Genomic DNA, 19,698 nt, shown 5'->3' with positions numbered 1-19,698 from the left:
GCACCTAGTTAAACAAAAAGGTCGAGCTCATTTCTCAGGGTAAGAAAGCATATCAGTGGCCTAACCAGACATAAATCCTAGAGTCCTAATTTAGGGTCCACAATTAAAAATATTTTTGCATTTTAGTTTTTTTAAAAAAGAAATTAACTGGTGGAGAGAGTCTATGACTTTCTGAACACCTGTGGTGGACTGTCCCAAAGGGCTTCTTCATTATTTTGGCCCAGAAGAACTAGGTGATCATCATATAAGGTTCTAAAGAGAGAATCAGAGTTTGGCTACTGACTTTCTCTATGATGCAAAGAGACAAAGGTGACCGGAGTCCTCTCGTCTGCTATATTGAGCTCCATCCCTTGGGGAAGCCATGCTTATGTGCCCCATGCTGTGTCCCCCATGCTCCCCACCTCAGCCTGGTTGACTAAATGGACAAGTCATTCACCTCCCTGAGCCTCAGTTCCTCAAATGAAAAAGGAGATCATTCCACCTGCTGTCTCTGTCTCATAAGATTGCTGAAAGGGGTTGGGCAGAGGATGCTTGAGTGGCTCTGTTGGTTAAGCGTCTGACTCTTGGTTTCCATTCTGGTCGTGATCTTGGGGTCCTGAGATCGAGCCCTAGGTCAGGCTCTGTGCCCAGCATGGAGTCTGCTTGAGATTCCCTCTTCCTCTCTTTGCTCCCTCCTGCATGCTCTCCCTTTGTCTTTCTAAAATAAATAAGTCTTTAAAAAAAAGAAAGAAAGATTGCTGGAAGGGTTCTGTGAGGCAAGAGATACCACATTGCTTCATAAAACATTAAATGCTCTCCATGCCTGCCACACTATGTCTAGCACCCCCCTTTTTTCCCTTAAGATTTTATTTATTTATTTGACAGACAGAGATCACAAGTAGGCAGAGAGGCAGGCAGAGAGAGAGAGAGGAGGAAGCAGGCTCCCTGCTGAGCAGAGAGCCTGAAATAGGGCTCAATCCCTGAAACCCATGATCATGACCAGAGCTGAAGGCAGAGGCTTTAACCCCCTGAGCCCCAGGTGCCCCATGTCTAGCCCTTTTAAAGTAGCCTCAGACTGGTAATCTGCATTTTTTTAAAGAAAGGCTTGGACTTGGATTTAAAGCTTGGCATTACGAAGAAAATCAGAGGGGGGTATAGGAATGGACTCAGGGAGATTTTATTTTATTTTATTTTTTGATTCCTAATCATACATGCTAGAACAACTGCTGCTGAAAAATAATGCTAAATTTCAAAACTAATTGTCACAGGGGATCTAGCAAATTCCTAAAAATTCTCTTACTTTAGCAGTCTTGACATGGGGCTCTACAAAGGCTTTCTAATGGGAGAAACAAGTAGAGAAGGAAGGGCTTTGGATCATGAATGATAATTTGAAATTAAAAATGGATATTTTTCTCCTCTGAGAAAGTTTATAAAACATAAACATGGTACATGATGTGGAAACAATAAATTACAATGCTGTCGATTTGCTGTGGGACCTCAGAGTAGGAAAGAGCATTGGCACATTAGTCTTCAAATGTTCTTTCAAATATCTACCAGAAAATATCTCAAAAAAAAAAAATCTCAACATTAATAGGCAAATCTGAATCCTAGGGGAAGGGAGAAGCAGCAACATATACATCCTTGGACTAGCCGCAAAGTAAGTTCCCAAGTAAATTTGAAGTTTTTACTTCTCACAAGTTGTTACATTTGCTTATGTGCATTTCAGTCCACGGCATGTTCCCATTTGTGCACCACATTTTAAATCCTTAAGTTAAAGGCATTTATGGGGCTCTGAAATGTGTCAAATGCATCTTTGGCACCTGCTTAAGTGTTTCGGGAGAGAATTGTGGAATGGCAGCGTAATTAATTTTCTATTGGAGAAAGCCTAATGGATCATAGAAAATGCCCAAGCTGGCGTGTGTAATTTCAACCGATAGCTCTCAGTGTTTCCCTAAGAGGTGTTCGACTCATGGAATAAGTAATATTACAAATGGCAATTTGCTTTGCTTTGTTTATTTACCCAGTTCCATTGTTTCATGAAATTTAAGTTTCCCTGTGAAAACTCATTTCTGGGCCATTCTCAAGATTGAAAGAAAAGCCTGACATGATCAAATAAAGTGACATTATTTTTTCTTAATCTATCAGTGTTGAGGATATTCTAGAAACACACTACCTAACTGAATACCTGTCTTAGGCACTGATGTATTGCCCCTTTTAACTTAAAATGCCTGACTCCTAAGCAGAAGAGTAAATACTGATTTTAACTATTTTTAAATCTCCTGAAAATGCGAGCACTATTTTAGTATTAACTGACCTGACTCTTGGTAGACCGATTCCTAAAAGAGTCTCTGTCACTCTTACTTGGTTTATCTCGGTCTCTAGCAGCAGCTGGGTTCCACACCTATCAGGCCACAGTTCGGTATGTATCAGTGCTTGCTGCAATCTGTTTTTAACGCAGTTTCTCCCTCTCAGCCTCTGCCCAACCAGCTCACCTCATACACTCACGTAGCTTTCATGTCCGCTATGATTGCATCGCTGTGCCCAACCTCAATTTTGCAGAGCTTGATTTCTGGAGTTTCTGAAACTTGAAATATGAGGGAGTATATACCAGCCCACTTTGGAAATGTGGAACCAGTGGGCAGCAGCATCAGGGAGACACAACCAGGGAATCTGGGGTGATATTTTCAAGGTGGGGAGATTCCTTCTGCTGTAGGCGTATTTTAAGTCCTGAACTACTGCTCATCGGTGGTGTTTAGTTAACGCATGTGCATCTCTAAGGGGGCACAAACTGTGGAGGGCAGTAAGGTATGGTCATTTGGAAGGCTATGAACTGAAAAGTGGTCAGTGTATTTGATTACTTATCAGGTTACTTTCAGACTTAGAACACTGACATCAACCTCAGTGTGGGGTAGGAGACACTGAGGTTGATGTCAGTGTTCTCCCGATCCTTTATGTACAAAGGTATTGGTGTGCCTTCATAGATCCATTTTCCACTGTGTGTGCTGTGCTGTGCTGTGTTCCTCAGGAGTTTGGTTTCTAAAGACTGTGTCCCCTGGGCTCCCTTGGTGAATGGCTTTCAGTTGGCTTTGCCAGTGAGAAGCACGGGTGAATCATTGCGGAAAACAAGGAGAGAGTGAGATCAGGGTAGTTAGTTCTTCTTTTCTCCTCTAGCACCTGGACCTTGTATAGCTGTAACTCTTCTGCGGTTCTTGTTTTCACTGGCTCCAGAAATAGTGTTTTCTTTCCATCTTCCTTTAGCCTTGGTTTCCCTCTGGGGCTAGTCTTTGCGAACATAAGCCTCCTTTCTGTTATCCATTAACCTTACCAATCCGTCTGTCAATAATCTCTCCATTCAGGTCTCTCTGGCTGGGCGGGGGACTGTCCCTAGTCACTATCTCTGTCTGACACAGACATCGTACGGTGTCAAGATGGCAGAGGTTGCTCTGTGCCACTTCTTTTTGCCTCCAAAATTATCCATGCTGAGTAGTCCCTGCCCACCAAATATAGTTCAGCAGAGCGTAGGGCTTAAGAGAAAATGAAAAGGAATAAGAGAGTCGGGCTTGGGTTTGATGTTGGGCAACTAACTTAACTACTGCTATCTCCATGTTCCTCTTCTGCTGAACAGGGATTGTCAGTGTATTAACATTGCTGGGCTGTTCTGGAGACTAAATGGGATAACATGCGTCGGGCTCGGCACAATCTGCAATACTGTGTATGCAGTACACGGTAGTCTAGTACTAGTACGTAGTAAATGCTCAATACATTTTAGCAGTTACTGTGATGGTTGCATGTGTCCTAGCTATAAATGCAGTGATACTTAGAGGCAACGTGTCTAATGAGTTGACCTACAGAGCAGAGAGAACGTACCCATCATCCCATATAACATGGGCCGTACGCTTTGTTGGCAGAAAGTGTGGATGGGGAACTCAGTGTGCAGAGTCAGAAGTGGAGGCTGCTCTGACATCCTTGTGTAGCCTCAAAGACACTCTGCTTGTGGTAGCTAGTTCCGCTCCGTTTAAGATGATCTGGGGGACATGTGGCGTGCTGTTTTGACGGTCTCCGTTAAGAGGCTACCATCTGCTGTATGATTATCAAGATTACTGATATTACCGGTTGTTCTTTTATTTCTGTTTTAATCAACCTTCTTCAAGGCATGCTTCCCAAATGTGAAGAGCCAGTTTGCTGAGAAAGCCAGATACTTGTGCGTCACAAACTTGAAAGAATCTGTTCACTTGAGAACTCTCAAAAATGTTCTTATTAACGAAACAGAATCTACACTTTTGGTTTTGTTTTCTGTGTGGATCGTTCTCTTAGGAATTCAAAACATGTATGCCAAAAATTTCTGTCCTTCATGGGTTGCTTGCCGGGAGAATGGCTCTGTGGAGGAAAATCTAGGTCCAAAGTCATTTGCCTTCTACTTACTGTTATTTTCAGTGATGACACTAGGCAGTTGTCCGTGGTTACTGTCCTGTCCAAGATTCCCAACTATTCTGGAAGGACTTAATTGCATAGATGTTAGTGGTCTGTCTGGGCAGCTGGTGAATGTGTCCTGTTCTTTCTCTTACCCAAAGTGTGAAGGTTGGTAATGGATCTGCCCGGGCTGGATACCCCCATGGCACACTTCTGAGCTTTATAACCTTGGACATTAACATATCTTTTGCTAACCCTCTGTTTCCTAATGTACAAGGAGGGATAACAACTCTCACAGCATTCATGTGAATGATAAAATGAAATAACGCAAGGAAAGCATTTATTACAGGATCTGGCTCCTAGTAAGCTCTCGTGAAATGTGAGGTATTTAGCTGGTATGTGGCAGAGCTGAAGTCACAGTGCCAAATCCCGAAACTGTGGTGTTAAACTAAGTGGTCCCTTGTACTCATGGAGCTTAAAGTCTGTTTTTGGGCTAATGGCTTCCATGATGTTGCTTGCAAATAGGACGTTTTACTCATGCCAGTAACGGATGCTGGCCCATTTTCTGGTTTTAATGTTTCAGAAAGGGAATGCTTTCAGTATAATTTTATTGAACCTACACTGTTGCAAGAGTTACTGTGCCAATGGGGTTAAATTTTCATTATCTTCCCATTCCCACACATCCCCCCCCCCCCGTTTTTGGCTCTCCTTCCAATTGGGACTGACTAGATCCAGTGATAGTTAAAAACACCATCTTTGCAATCAGCCTGATGTATACTTGATTCCATGCTCTCCCACCGACGAGCACATGACCTCAGGCTAGCTGTCTCACTAACTTGTTGGGTTTTTGTCATAGACAGACTAAAAGAAAAAAAACGAGATACAAATACACACACACACACACACACACACACACACACACAGGGAGAACACCATGTGATGACAGAGACAGATTGGAGGTACGTTGCCTTTAACCAAGCAACACCAAGGATTGCCAACAGACAGCCGAAGCCAGGAGAGACTCACGGAGCAGATTGTCCCTCTGCACCCAGAGAGGGAGACAGCTTTGTCCACATGGACATCGCAGACTCTGGGCTCCATCACTGTGAGAACAAATTTCTGTTGTTTTAAACATAAGGTTCGTGGCATTTTGTTATGACGCTTCTGGGATACTGATAGAAACATACTTTTTTACCATTGATAAGTAATAAGAGGACTAATCGATTTTTTTCACTGGATATAAAGGGGTTGTCTTAGACTGTAACTACCTAAGCTCTGAAATTATCTATTTTCTTCACATTGAGAAATAGGTCGATTACATTAATACGTATTTATAAATAATAATTACATGATGTTAAGTATTATCTATCTGCATGCTCTCTTATAGATCTTTATAGGTTATGTGGCAGTATCCCCCATGGTATCATTCTGAAATGCACGCAGTGAGCTTCAGTGATGGACCAGCTTGCTCTTGGCCATAGACAACTAAAATTTCCTGATTGCTAGTCTGATTCCCTCTCGAAGCAGAGACCTGGTATCCATGCCATGATTTCATCCCCTTGATTAATTCATTTCTCTCTGAAGATTGAGTTGGCAATCATGAGTGCCCTTCCATAATATTTTTCCTCACACAGCTATTCCTTTCATTCTTGAAATTGCCACCTCTCTCTGATCCTCTGTATCTTATTCTTTTCTCATGCAATATAAAATCTGATTTTTTCCCGTTGATCTATGTATGATCTATGTAGATAAAAACCAAGGCTAAAGATGAAATACTCTATCCCTGAAACACCACAGCCTAATTTGTAGGCTCTAGTGTGTTCATTCTATGCCGACGATCATTACTTTCAGGGAGGTGGGAATAAGTATTAAATTATGAGGAGAAAAATAGTCATTAGGATATAAAGATTTCTTAATCTTTTGAAGGAAATCTCTCCAATGACCAGGCCTGCTATAAATATACAGTAATTTCTGATTTTGTGACTAAAACAATTAATTGATCTAATTACTTTTTTAATGAGTAAGAAAAGAGAGAATGCAGAAGTATAGATGTGCTCTTTAATTAGAATTTGATAAACTCACTCAAATGGGGTCATAAATGACCAGTGCATTTTAATGTTTTGCCTATCTGAAGGGGTTCTTTTTTATTATTGTGGTTGAGGGGTGGGGAGTGTTGTTTTCACACAAACCCAAAAAACTGCAGTTGTAGAATAACATACATTAATGTGAATATACATATTGGTAGTGGGGGTGTATCTTCTGAAAATGTGATTCAAAAAAACATCTGTATACATTTGAATCACAAATAACCAGAGGGGGTTGTAGTTTTGGAATTCACCTAGTTAAACTCCTATGCTTGCAGGAAATATTGAGGCCTGGGAAATTATGTGTCTTGCTAAAGTATAATACAGGTTCAACATTTACGAAGGAAAAACAGATGAACACAGGGAAATGGGAGAAGAGGGAGGCAAAACATAGGAGACTTTTAAGACAAGGGAATGGTTGATCCTTGTTATGAATTGTCATCTCTGCTCCACACGAGACTGGGACTCTGAACATATTTTTAACTGTCATGTAGTAGAGATCTCTAGAAGGAAATGTGAAATGAATTGTATGTATGTATGGAAAGGGCAAAAAAAGTTTGTGTGTGTGTATGGTAAAGAAGCAAGCTTTTGTCCACGGAGGCATGTTTTCTTCCATTAAAAATCTCTCGAAGCTCCAAAACCTAGTGAAAGCCATTTGCAAGAACAAACCAGACTACAGACAACACATTGGAGCCATGAGAGAGTTTGGAATTTTTAAGTGGCTTATGCAGTATTTTCTTCCTTTACTGCTAAGGCCTGCAGCTCTGTGGATGCCTCATTTGTGATTTATAAAATGAAAATCCATTGCCTTCACCTTTGATTTTCTCACTACAAAAGTACACCCTTTGTCTCCATTTAAAGCCTCAGTTCATAGAACATTCTCAGAAAGAGAAAACCACACACTTCCTTCTATCCCCTTCCGGGTGACTGCTAAGCTGTCATTCTGCTTTTCATGATACTTTGTACTTGGAGATTTACTATTCTGAAAGACCTCAAAGGGCTTCATGAAATGGAATTTGCTGTTTGATCCAATTCCCTATCGAGTTTGGAAAGCATTAAACAACAGTGTCCGCTTTATTTTATACAAGGGGAACTGCTAACAGAGAAGGTGAATGCATGGCCATGAGTCACACAGCAAGCAAGTGTTGCAACCTTCAGTTCTGACTATTATGCTACATTGTTTTTCTCTTTATCCTTTTGCCCTATTCCTGGAAGGCCAAGGACTCCGCTGATAGTGCGCTTTTCAGCTTTACCAAAGCTTTGGGCTACTGTCTTCACAGGAACCACGCGGGCAGGAAGAAATGAGCCATGCTTTCCCTCCGCGGGTCTATGTTCTTTCACAGACACGGATTTGAGGCTTCATTTCCGGAGAATGAATCTCTGGGAGACAGATCACTTTAATCTGAAAATCAGTTTGAAGATTTGTGAGGTTTGTTGGCTACCGGCAAGAACAGTATGGATTTTTTTTTTTTTTTCTCTCTCAGACACCATGCATTAGTGCTCCCCTATGAAAATGACAGCTAGCCAAAGAAAATAATGTCTAGAGCAATGAACAGAACTTTCAACTGTCTTTAAGTGATAAAATGCTGAAACACACAAGGATTTCAGTTTCTTTATGAGTGACACCAAGACTTGTAAAGTTATTCTTTTGCCTCTTGGTAAGCTTACTGAAGACATCTCTTTAGAAGCCTGTAAAAAGAGAGAGAGAGGGAGGTTGGGAGAGAGAGAAAGTCTTTTCCTTTTTCTCTCTCTTTTTTCATACTCAATCAGAGTGCAAATGGAGCTGCCATTGAAAGAAGTTAACTGCTGTACTGTTTCTTAGCAAGAAATGCTTCTGTATATGTCTTTGGCAGCTTTCCTGTAAGATCTCTCTATTGAGGGTATGGATGATTGACAGTGGCTGATGGCTTCAAGGAAAAAGAAATAACAGTTTCAGTCAAAGTGGTGACAGTTTTTTTGAACTTCCTTGCATTCAGGTAACCAAAAGTTCAGTACTTAAAAAATACGTTCTCAGGCTGATAGCATCTGGAAACTCCACAGGGCTGATGTTGTATGATGTGGGCCATACTGTTTCTTTTCCTTCCAGCATAATGATTATAAAACGGTTTTCAGTGAATTTCAATGTTAAACCTTACCTACAGTTCCTTCGTTTTTACAGTTCAGAAGTCTTTAGAATTCCCATATCAGTTGGGGGGAGGGATGGGATATTATCCTATTCGTACAGCTCAAGAGCTCTGAGAATCAATGTAAAAAATTCTTGCCCAAGATCGGTATTCAAGGGACTTTATAGCATCCTCTTCTGTGCTTTAAACACACAAACCTCTGTCCCAAAATGTCCCTAAGAATAATCAACAAAGTAAATGAAAAAAGGGAACATCAATACAAGTTAGGGGAAATGGGTTTTACATAGAATTTAATAAAGTTTTTCTAAGTGAGTTTTTCAGTGGCTTTTTGAAAGTGAAGTTTTTTCCCCCCAATAATAAGTAAAATGTCAGTATGACACAGAGATAATGAATATCTTATTTCTGAAGGTCATTAGCAAGTTACAATTCCACTTCTGTGGCAGGGCAAGCTTTCAAAGTTTATGCAATGTGCATTCATTTATGAGAGCTAATAATTTTCTCTTCTGTGTGTCCAGTTTCTGAAAGCATGCTATCTGCTATCTGGAGACAGTCTTTCTCTGGCTGATAAGCCAGGACTGAAGACCCCGGAACCATTCATTTCAGTGGTTTGGGGCAGAAACAAGGCATAACTAAGGTTATGTCTGCACAAAACCATTGAAACGACCTTTTTCAATGATGAATGACTAGTTGGATGGATGGATGGATGGATGAACTCAGCCTACCAATCTGGTAATTCAATAATTTATTTTAAAAATATTATCTTTTTATACAATTTTTTATTATTTAACCTAATACATAGTCATTGGAAAATATACCCAGAGAAAAAATACAGTTTACCCACAAACTTATTGTCCAGCAATAACCACTATCACGTTTTGACATATTTTATTTTAATCTTATGAATATGCACATTTTTAATATTTAAAAAGAAAGTTGTTTATAAAATTTTATATTCAGATTTACTTCCTTAAAGTTAATAATATTTTCCTCATGCAATTGAACATTCTTTGGCTGGCCTTTTGTTTCCCCATTTTATCATATAAGTGTTCCCCAATTGATTTAGGCATTCCTTTATATTTAAGTTATAATATTTTTAATAATTTAGTGAAACTGAAATAACATTTTTCACATATATCTTTGTCTTTTCACTGACCATATTTTTTTGTTAGATAGGGAGAATTCAAGAGAAAGGAGAAAAGAAATGAGCAAGCAGGTGTATTTCCATGAAAGATGGCCAAATTGTCTTCCAATGAGATAATTCCACCATGTACTTGAAAAGCCAGTTTTATATGTAAAATAGGAAAGCATAGAAATGTCCTTTGCATGTGACTGGTGGACGGGCAAATGATAAAGGAAATCTTCACTGGGTCAGATGAGCAGAGCCTTGAAAAGGAAAAGGAAATCTTGGGTGGGGAGCTCAGGCTGAGAAACCAACCAGGATGGGCAAAGAAGCAGGGTCAGGAGACAGCATGAAATTTGGGAGGAGGGGTCACGTATCAGAGACTATGGATTCTTGGTTGAATGGAGGACAGTGGAAAGGGATAAAATGGAGACTAATACTAGAAACAAAAGGCCATTTGTTTATCACAAAGCTTTAGGTCTTTGTCTTGTAGTTCAGAGTTTCTACTAAGGTTTTCCCCAAACTACCAGGCATTGGAATTACCCAGGGCTTTGGGAAGGAGCTCCTTGGAATTACTCTTCACCCTTTAAATTCCTCTCTTACTTAATTTGTACCTCTTTTTTGAAGCATTTTCTATCATGTATCAGTTTCCTTCTCTGCTATTTCCATTTGACTACACAGAATTTTTCTTTGAGTTAGTCATTAAAATCTTATTCATCACCTAAGTCATGTTGGTCATGGAGGCTGGTTTCTGGGCACCTACAGCAGTGCTAGGGTGGGCTGACACAAGAGAGGCTACAGCAGAGAGAGATGGCACTGAGGGAGGCTTTAAGGGAACAGGGTGGAACCCTAGATGTGCCGGAGGATGACAAGCATGATGCAGAGTGTCATACTCGTTGCAGACTTAGCGTTTCTAACTGCTGATCATTAGAGGCCTCAGTAAGTATTAATTTAATCAATGCACTGATGAATGGAAGGGTCTTAAGCAGAGATGTAATATGATGTAAAGGTGACCAAAGAATAAGGTGGAGAATGATTTTGTGCAGGACCGATTTGGAGATGGGGAGAAAAGTTAGGAGACTATTATATGTGAGAGAAAGAGAGAGAAAATAAATTCGAACCATGACAATGGGAACAGAATGGAGAGAGAAAGGACAGAAGAAAGACTTCCAAAACATTTGTTACCCATTGGATGGGGATGTGCGTGTGTGCGTGTGTGCATGTGTGGGTGTCTAGCAGGAGGGAGTGGTTAGGCAGAGGAAAGCATTTCTACATTCAGGCTTAAATGGGTAGGTGGGGTTCCCTAAATTAATAAAGAAATAGTACAAGAAGACAGGTTTAATGGGAAAGATAATGGTGGTGGTTGTATGGATTTGAGGTGCTTCTAAGTCTTCTATTGTCTAGTGTAAGACATACAGGTGAAGAGTTCCACAGGTGTTCTTTTCTATTAATTACCTCTTGTTGTTTGTCTCAGTATTAACATGTGAAATTTGTATCACTCAGAGATGGATGTGGGATTCATTCTATAAGATGTGCATTAGGTGTTGTGAAAACATTCTTCTCTGCTTTTTGTTACGGCAATATTATGAAAGTATAGGATTATTTGGATAATGTATTAACCAAGTTTAAGTAAATAGCAAATGGATAAAAATCATTGTAAAATTACTTATATCTTCATACACAAGTTAGTTTTTGACATTTAGGATATTTTTTTAAAATGTTAAAACAGTATAACTATCATAGGAATAAAAGACATTTCAATTTTTCTATTTTTTATTTTTAACTCTATTACACTGTCACTATAAACATTTAAAATGTCTAAGATAGAAAACAAGGATTTTAAAAAGAAATGAACTTTCTAATGTTAGATAAATTATGTGAAAATTCAGTGTATTGCATGGGAGTTAGAAAAAAGACAAGCTGGGGCACCTGGGTGGCTCAGTGGGTTAAAGCCTCTGCCTTTGCCTTGGATCATGGTCCCAGGGTCTTGGGACTGAGCCCTGCATGAGGCTCCAGAGAGCCTGCTTTCTTTCCTCTCTCTCTGCCTGCCTCTCTGCACACTTGTGATCTCTGTCAAATAAATAAACAAAATCTTTAAAAAAAACCTTCAATAAAGAGTTTAATAAGAGGTGCGTTACTTTTATTTGCAATGAGATTTAATGCACCCAGCATATTCTCTTATTTAGAACAAAGCATTTTACGGAATATAAACTGTTTCTTTGCTATGGACTAATGCATTCAGGATACAGGCATTAATTAGTAACTATGGTAACTCTTAGGCCTACTAAGTCAAAATGTAGAAATGCTTGACTGACAATAGACAGCTTTATAATGTGCTTTCAGTGTTCATGAAAAATATTAAGCTCATAAGATTTCCAAGAAGGTGGTGTTCGGGGGGATTCAAGATATGGTGCTGAATTTACTTAGATTTTTTTTAAGCCTTTCTTTTTTAAAAGTCTCCGTGTGAGCATGCAAATGGCCCAGATAAATGTTTCTCGCTGAGGTGTTAAAAGAGAAAAAAGCAGTAGGTAATAAAGAACAAAATGATAGAGGTGTTTTGGGACAGTTATGTAACAGCATAGTGTCCTGTTGCTTTGAGAAGTATTTTGTCCTTGAGCGAAGCATTACAAAATTGGACTCCCTAAAAATTTAAGTAATAGACTTATAGGTGTTTTTCAAATTTCATTTCACAAAGTGGGGGGAAAGGAAAAAGCATCGTTTTAAGGTCCTTTTCATTGACCTGCTGTTCTCAGGAAGCTTGTACACTGAGTACTGTGGAATTGCACAGTTTGGGAATCAGAAAAAAGCCCTGTGTTGTTGAAAAGTATTCAAAGGTTTTAAAATCATACAGCTTGTTAACTTTCCCCATTCAAGCCACTGAAATCTCTGAGTACCCAACTTTTGCAGCAAATGAACCTTTGCTCTAGCTTGCTACTTTTGTTGTTGAATATTTGCATTATATGGAGAAATGTTCATATGAACCAAACTCCTGTAACTGAAGCAATATGCACAAGATGTTTATATTTAGTACCTGAAAAAATGTACTCTTTTGAATAGAAACTACTCTGTTGTAATTATTTTTTATATAGCTGTGGAGTCACATGTAATTAGAAGAGATAATACAGAGAGATCTCAAGTACCTTTCCCCAGTTTCTACTAGTAGGAAACATCCTGCAAAACTCTGTTGTGGTATCACACTTGGGGTATTGATGTTGGTACAGTCAAGATGCAGAGCATTTCCATCTCCGTAAGGATCCCTTCTGCTGCTTCCTCCCACTGCTGACTCTCTTACAACCACCATCAACCACTCGTCTCCAGTTCTGTCATTTTTTTTAAATTTCAAGAGTGTTATCTTAATATTAGATATGGTTCAAGAACCATCTACTACATAATGTTTTGGGATTGGCTTTTCTTCATGCAACAAAATTCTCTGGAGATCAATCCAGGTTATTACATTCCTTTTTATTGTTGAATATCATTTCATGGCATTATTATTATTATGCCATTGTTTAATAGTTCATGCATTAAAAGACATCTGGGTGATTTCTAGCTTTTGGCTATTACAAATGAAGCTGCTATAAATATTCATGTGCAGGTTTTTCCCGTGAACATGAGTCTTCATTCCTCCTGGGATAAATTGACCAGGAATGCAGTTGCTGGGTTTTGTGGTAGTTACATGTTTAGTTGTTTAAAAAACTGCCAAACTGTTTCCATGGTGATCTTACCATTTTATGTTCCTACCAGCCATGCATGAGTTTCTCCATACCATTGCTAGGATTTGATGTTACTATTGTTTTAATGTGAGCTATTTGGACAGTGCAAAGTGGTATTAAATTGTTGTTTTAATTTACGTCTCCCTAATGACTAAAGATGTTGAACAACTTTCCATGTGCTTATTTGCCATCTGTAGAAGTTCTTCGGTGAAATGTCACTTCATGTTTTCTGACCATGTTTTAATCGGATTCCTTTTTCATTTTTTATTGAGTTGTGAGACTTCTAAATATATTCTAAATAGAGTACGGCTTGCAAATATTTCTCCCAGTCTGTAGCTTGTTTTTTCATCATCTTAGGAGGGTCTTTCACAGAGGAAAAAGTTTTTGTTTGGATGAAATTCAATTCACCAATTTTTTTTGAAAGATTTTACGTATTTATTTGAGAGAGAAAGTTAACATTTAACCAAGTAAACCCAACCCAGGCACCCCTGCCAATTTTTCCTTTTATGGATCATTCCTTTGCTGTCAAAAGAAACTAAAAACTCTTTGCTAATCATCCTTACATACCAAGGATTTTATCCTGCATTTTTTTCCTAAACGTTTTAGAGTTTTATATTTTACGTTTAAGTCTATGTTCTATTTTAAGTTAGTATTTGCGTGAGGTGTAAGCCTTGGGTTGAGACTGAATTTTTTAATCTATGGGTAGCGAATGGCTGTTTTCTGAAAATCCTACCATTCCCCCTTGACTTGCTTTTGTGTCTTTGTCAAAAGAAGTTTTACACAATAGTATTTGTGAGGATGCATTTCTGGGTTCTCTCCTGCGTTCCCCTGATCTACGTGTCTAACCCTCTGTCAGTGCACAGAGTGTTTCAATTACTATATCTATACTATATATATATATATAATATCAATTACTATATCTATACTATATATATATACTCTCTCTATATATATATATCAATTACTATATCTATACTATACTATAAATCTGTAAGTTGGGTAGGCTGGTTTTCTCCACTTTTTTCTTTTTCAAAACTGTTTTAACTCTTCTGGTTCTTCTACCATTCTTTATAAATTTTTAGTAATTTTCTCTGTATCTCTAAGAATCTGACTGCAATTTTAATAGGAATTACATTAAACTTATATCCTAGTTGAGGAGAATTGACATCTTTTCCATGCTGAGTCATCCCATCCATATACATGGTTTATTTATCCATTTACTTAGATCTTGATTTCTTTCGTGTCATGTAATTTTTATTTTTTATTTATTTTGAAATGTCTAATTTTGAAAAAAAAGATTTTATTTGTTTGCCTATTTGATTGAGAGAGAGAGTTCAAGCAAGCATGAGCAAAGGGAAGGGGGGGGAGGGAGAAGGAGAGAATCTCAAGCAGACTCCGCACTCACCATGGAACCTGATTCAGGGCTCAGTCCCAGGACAGTGAGATCATAACCTGAGCTGAAACACGGAGCCAGATGCTTAACCAACTGGGCCACCCAGCCACCCCTAATGTTGTGTCATCTTATTTACTATTTGAGTCCTGAATTTGGTTTGTTAGATTTACACCCAAATATTCAATTTTTTGAATGATTTACAACCAAATATTCAATTTTATAAATGGTATTGTATTTTTAGTTTCTGTGCCAGTGTTTATGGCTAGTATGTAGAAATAAGATTGATTTTTGCATATGCATCTTGTATCCTGTGACCTTGCTGAACTGACTTATTAATTCTAGACATTATTTTTGTAGATTCCTTGGGATTTTCTATGTAGGCAATTATGTCACATATATAATATATGCAAACAGGGCTAACCCCAGGGCTAAAATTAAACTAATTTTTCCCTTTTCAATCTCTATGCCTTTTCCTTTCTTTTCTTGCATTATTGCACTGATTAGATCTTCCAACACTGTTGAGTAACAGTGGTGAGACTGGACGAACATGCCTTAGTCCCAGTTTGGGGGAGAGTATTTAGTATTTCTCCATTAAGGAAAATGTTGACACTAGTTTTTGTTTGTTTGTTTGTTTGTTTGTTTTAAGTGATCTTCATTAAAGTGAGGGAATTCCTCTCTACTTCAGTGCTTTTGAGTTTTTATCATGAATATATGATGAAGATACCTTTTCCATATTGATGATTTTTTTCTTTATTTTGTTAATATGGTGGATTAAATGGATTGATTTTCAAATATTACATCAATTTTGTATCCCTGAAATAACCCCACTTAGCTGTGGTATATATTTTTCTATATAGACTGTTGGACCTATTTGCTATTTTTTATTGTTCTTAATGATTTTTGTGTTTAAATTCATGAGAGATATTGGTCTATAATGGGTTTTTTTTTGTATTTTCTTTGATTTTGGTGTGGAATAATAATAATAGTTTCATGGAAGGAATCCCTCCTCTTCTGTTGTTTGACACAAGTTGTGTACAAATGCTATTAATTCCTTTTTATAAGCAATTCTTTAGTGAAACCATCTGGGCCTGCAAATTTCTAATTTCTAATTTAAAATTATGAATTCAATGTCTAATAGCTGCAGGGGCTATTCAAATGAACTATTTCATATTGGCAAATTGTGGTAGTTTGTGTTTTTTTGAGGAATTGGTCCATTTTGTCAAAGATGTCAAATTTATGTGGTAAAGTTGTTAAGAGTATTTTCTTAAGTATTTCCTTACTATCTTTTTTTTTTTTTTTTTCCTAATGCGGGCTCAAACTCACACCCCTGAGATCAAGACCCAAACTGAGATAAAGGTTCGGATGTTCAATCCACTGAGCTACCCAGACCCCCTCTTACTCACCCTTCAATGTCTCTGTGGTCCGTAGTGGTATCTCCTGTTACATTCCTGAATTGGTCATTTTTGTCTTTTCTTTTCCCCTTTTTTGGTCTTACTAGAGTCTTTTTAGTTGTATTCATCATTTTTCCCCCTCTCGGGTCCCAAGTTCTCCAGCCAGTCTGCCTTCTTCTTGCTGACTTTCAGGCTTCTTTTATTTCTTTTCTCGATCACACCCAGAATTTGCAGTGGTATCTAGTGGGAGAAGTAGGAAAAGTATGTATGTTCCATCTTTCTAGAAGCAGCATGACAGATTTGATTTTGTGGTGTATTTCTGACTCCTCTAAGTATTGCGGGATCCTGACAGTTTTCCATGTGCTGCAGAAGTGAGTGCGAACACTTAGTTTTCATGGCTCTATGAGAAGAAGCCCTAGGAAAGAACTGCTTATCCACAATCCTTGTATTATTTTTATGGCAGTTGTGAGGCTCTGAGTTTCAAACCAGACCCTCTGAAATCATAGTGTGACTTCAGGGTGACTCCTGCCCTAATGTTGCTGTGTCCCCCATTTATGAGAATTCTCATTTATGATAATTTTAAAACTTGTGCTCCATTTTGATGTGTAATCTTAGAAAATTATTTTGCTATTTCAGAATATAAAATACCTGGACGTGGTCATTAAAAAATTAAAAGATGTTTTCTTAGAATAGGGAGTAAGATCCTTAAACCAGCATTTCACAAACTGGAGTATATAGGGTCTGGTTGGGTCTGGTCTGGTCTGGTCTGGTCTTGTCTTTTCTTATCCTTTTCTTTTCTTTTCTTTTCTTTCTTCTTTTAATCTTCTGATGGGTTTCCAGATGGTTCACATTTTGAGAAACACTGCCTGCATGACAGTCAAGGGACCGTGACATAGAACTGAGAGGAAGAACTCTTGGCACAGTACAATAGTGACCAATGATAGAAAAGCATATCGTGGCTTAATAAATGATTATATGGGGAGAATCTGAATCATAACCAAAATTTTTTTAAGGATAAAAATGACAACATGCAGACAAATATTAATTAAGATAGAACAAAAATAAATAATTAGACTAAGACAAGATAGAGAAGTACACAAAACATTGAATAACAACTGGATTTTTAAGAGATGACTTTATTGGGGCACCTGGGTGGATCAGTCAGTTAAACATCTGCCTTCAGCTCAGGTCATGATCCCAGGGTCCACAGATTGAACCCCACATCGGCTCCCTATTCAGAGGGGAATCTGTTTCTCCTTCTGCCCCCCAACTTTCTCTCTCCCCTGTGCTCATGCTGTCTCTCTCTCTCTCTCTCTTATAAATAAATAAAATCTTTAAGGAAAAAAGAGATAATTTATCAAGTTTAAAGCTTACTTGACACCATCAATAGATGTTTCATACAAAAGAAATGAAACGAACCAATTTCCTTACATCTTAAAAAACAAGGCTAGAGATGATCTTCTTTATTGAAAGCATATAAGGGCGCCTGGGTAGCTCAGTCGGCTAACCGTCTGCGTTTGCCTCAGGTCATGATCCCAGGGTCCTGGGATCTAGCCGTGTGTCAGGCTCTCTGCCTGGAAGGAGTCTGCTTTTCCCTCTCCAGCCTGCTTCTCATTTTCCAGCCTGCTTCTCCCCTTGCTTGTGCTCTCTCTGTCAAATAAATAAAGTCTTTAAAAAAATAGTAACAGAAAGAAAGTATATGAACCCTTTCTTTTACAGGGAAGTAGACACTGTACAATGTTTCACTTTCTGAAATGTAGGCAAGATGTATTCTCCCCACTGGTGCATCAAGAGCGCGTGCATTTTCATGTCACTTATGACGGCCAGCTCCTCTGACTCTCCTTTTGGGGATTTTCTTGGCTGGCTTCTAGTTGACAGATCGAACTTTACTATTGTCTCAAAAGTTCTCTAACTTTTGGAGCCAAGTGCTGAAGCTGCAGTTTTCCGGGGTTGCACAGACAAGCGGGTCCCCATTGCTAAGAGCGCAGAACTCCCATTATAGCTCCTGGGGCCTGCGGGAGGTAGGCAAGAAGAGACCCGACTCCCAGAGGAGTGTCTGCCTCTCACCCTCTTATCCACTGAATGTCCTATTTAAGAGTAAAGGAAGGACCATGTTTTCTTCTCCGTCGCATTTCTTCAAGATCCACATCTTTTCTTTTTACTTTGATAGTCTCTAAGTGAGGGTATTTCAGAGATTTGGGGAAAAAAAAAACAAAAACACAACGGATTGCTGTCTGATTAGCAAGGGAGCAGGGAATATGGCTTTAAATTTCTTTAACATCTTTGCACTCAAATTGGTAAGTATTTATGCAGCTTCTTGTCTCTGGAGGGCAACCCCAAACATCAATCCTCAGCATCCCTGTAATATTTGCAGTGTGCAAGTGGTGTCAGAGTGCTCGCGGCTGGAAATCTGTTACTATGGTTACCACCTATAAAAAGGTCACCTTCAGGAAATTCTTTCTGTGTGCAAGATAATACAGGGATAATGAAACTTTCTTAGGAGAGGATAAAGAACAGAGTTTGTTATGCAGGCTTATAATTACCGAGGTGGTTTTGGAAGTCTGTATATTACAATCAGGGCTCCGTATTTCAGCAGGAAGGACTGCATGAAGCAGGTACTCTCTAAGGTGGGATTCCAGGAGAATACTGGCAGTCAGGCTCGGTGAGGGCCGGCGAGCTGGGATGAAAGGGGGGCTCTGGTTTGCTTCCTCGGTGCTAAGTTTTACATTTGTCAGTGCAAATTGCTTGATTGTTTTAAGTCAGCTAATAAGTGTCTAAGGAAAGGAACTCTTTATTGAGAAGGATTAGGTTTCTTGTCACTCCTGGAAGCAGTCCTTGGTGGTATGTGCAAAGCGTTCTCAGATAGGACTGAGGGCTCTCAAACAGCGGTGGAACTATCAGTACATCGGGGAGTCCTTTAAATGTCCCTCCTATTGAATATCTACCCAGTCCCTGAGAGGTCTGTCCTCAGATTCAGTCAAACATTCCCCACAGTATGGGACTGGTCAGAGAGCTCCATGAGCCACGTCTCAGCTTCTTCCCAGCTTCCCTTCAGATGTGCCTCCGGCCCCAGGTACAAATCTGCCCTGATTTGGTTTGATGTCTGTGAGTTCACGTGCGGAGGGAAGAAGCTTGAGTCCCCCGTGCATGGACCCAGGACATCGCCACTGAAGGATGGCATCTCTCTCCGCCGGGGCTAGCCCTCTCGTTGTCCCTGTAAAAATCCGTCCTCTGGAAAAGCTGCTCTCACATAGCACCTCCGCATGGCATCGTGGGAAAAGGCTTGAGTGATGCGGACAGGTGAAGGGGTCTGGCGGGAGTTAGTGATGAACTTGTGACTTTTCGCTTTGCAACTACACAGATGAATAAACATAAAATCCTTTTGGGGTGGGTTGGTTTTCCCGGTGTCATTTTTTAGAAATCTTAGCTTGTCAGGTATGAAAGATGCCATACTCCAGACACATTCTTTTGGCTGAGTGTTAGGG

The sequence above is a fragment of the Mustela erminea genome, chromosome 4 (assembly GCF_009829155.1).
Source record: "Mustela erminea isolate mMusErm1 chromosome 4, mMusErm1.Pri, whole genome shotgun sequence".
NCBI classification, from domain to species: domain Eukaryota; kingdom Metazoa; phylum Chordata; class Mammalia; order Carnivora; family Mustelidae; genus Mustela; species Mustela erminea.
Note: the sequence above shows the minus strand (reverse complement) of the source record.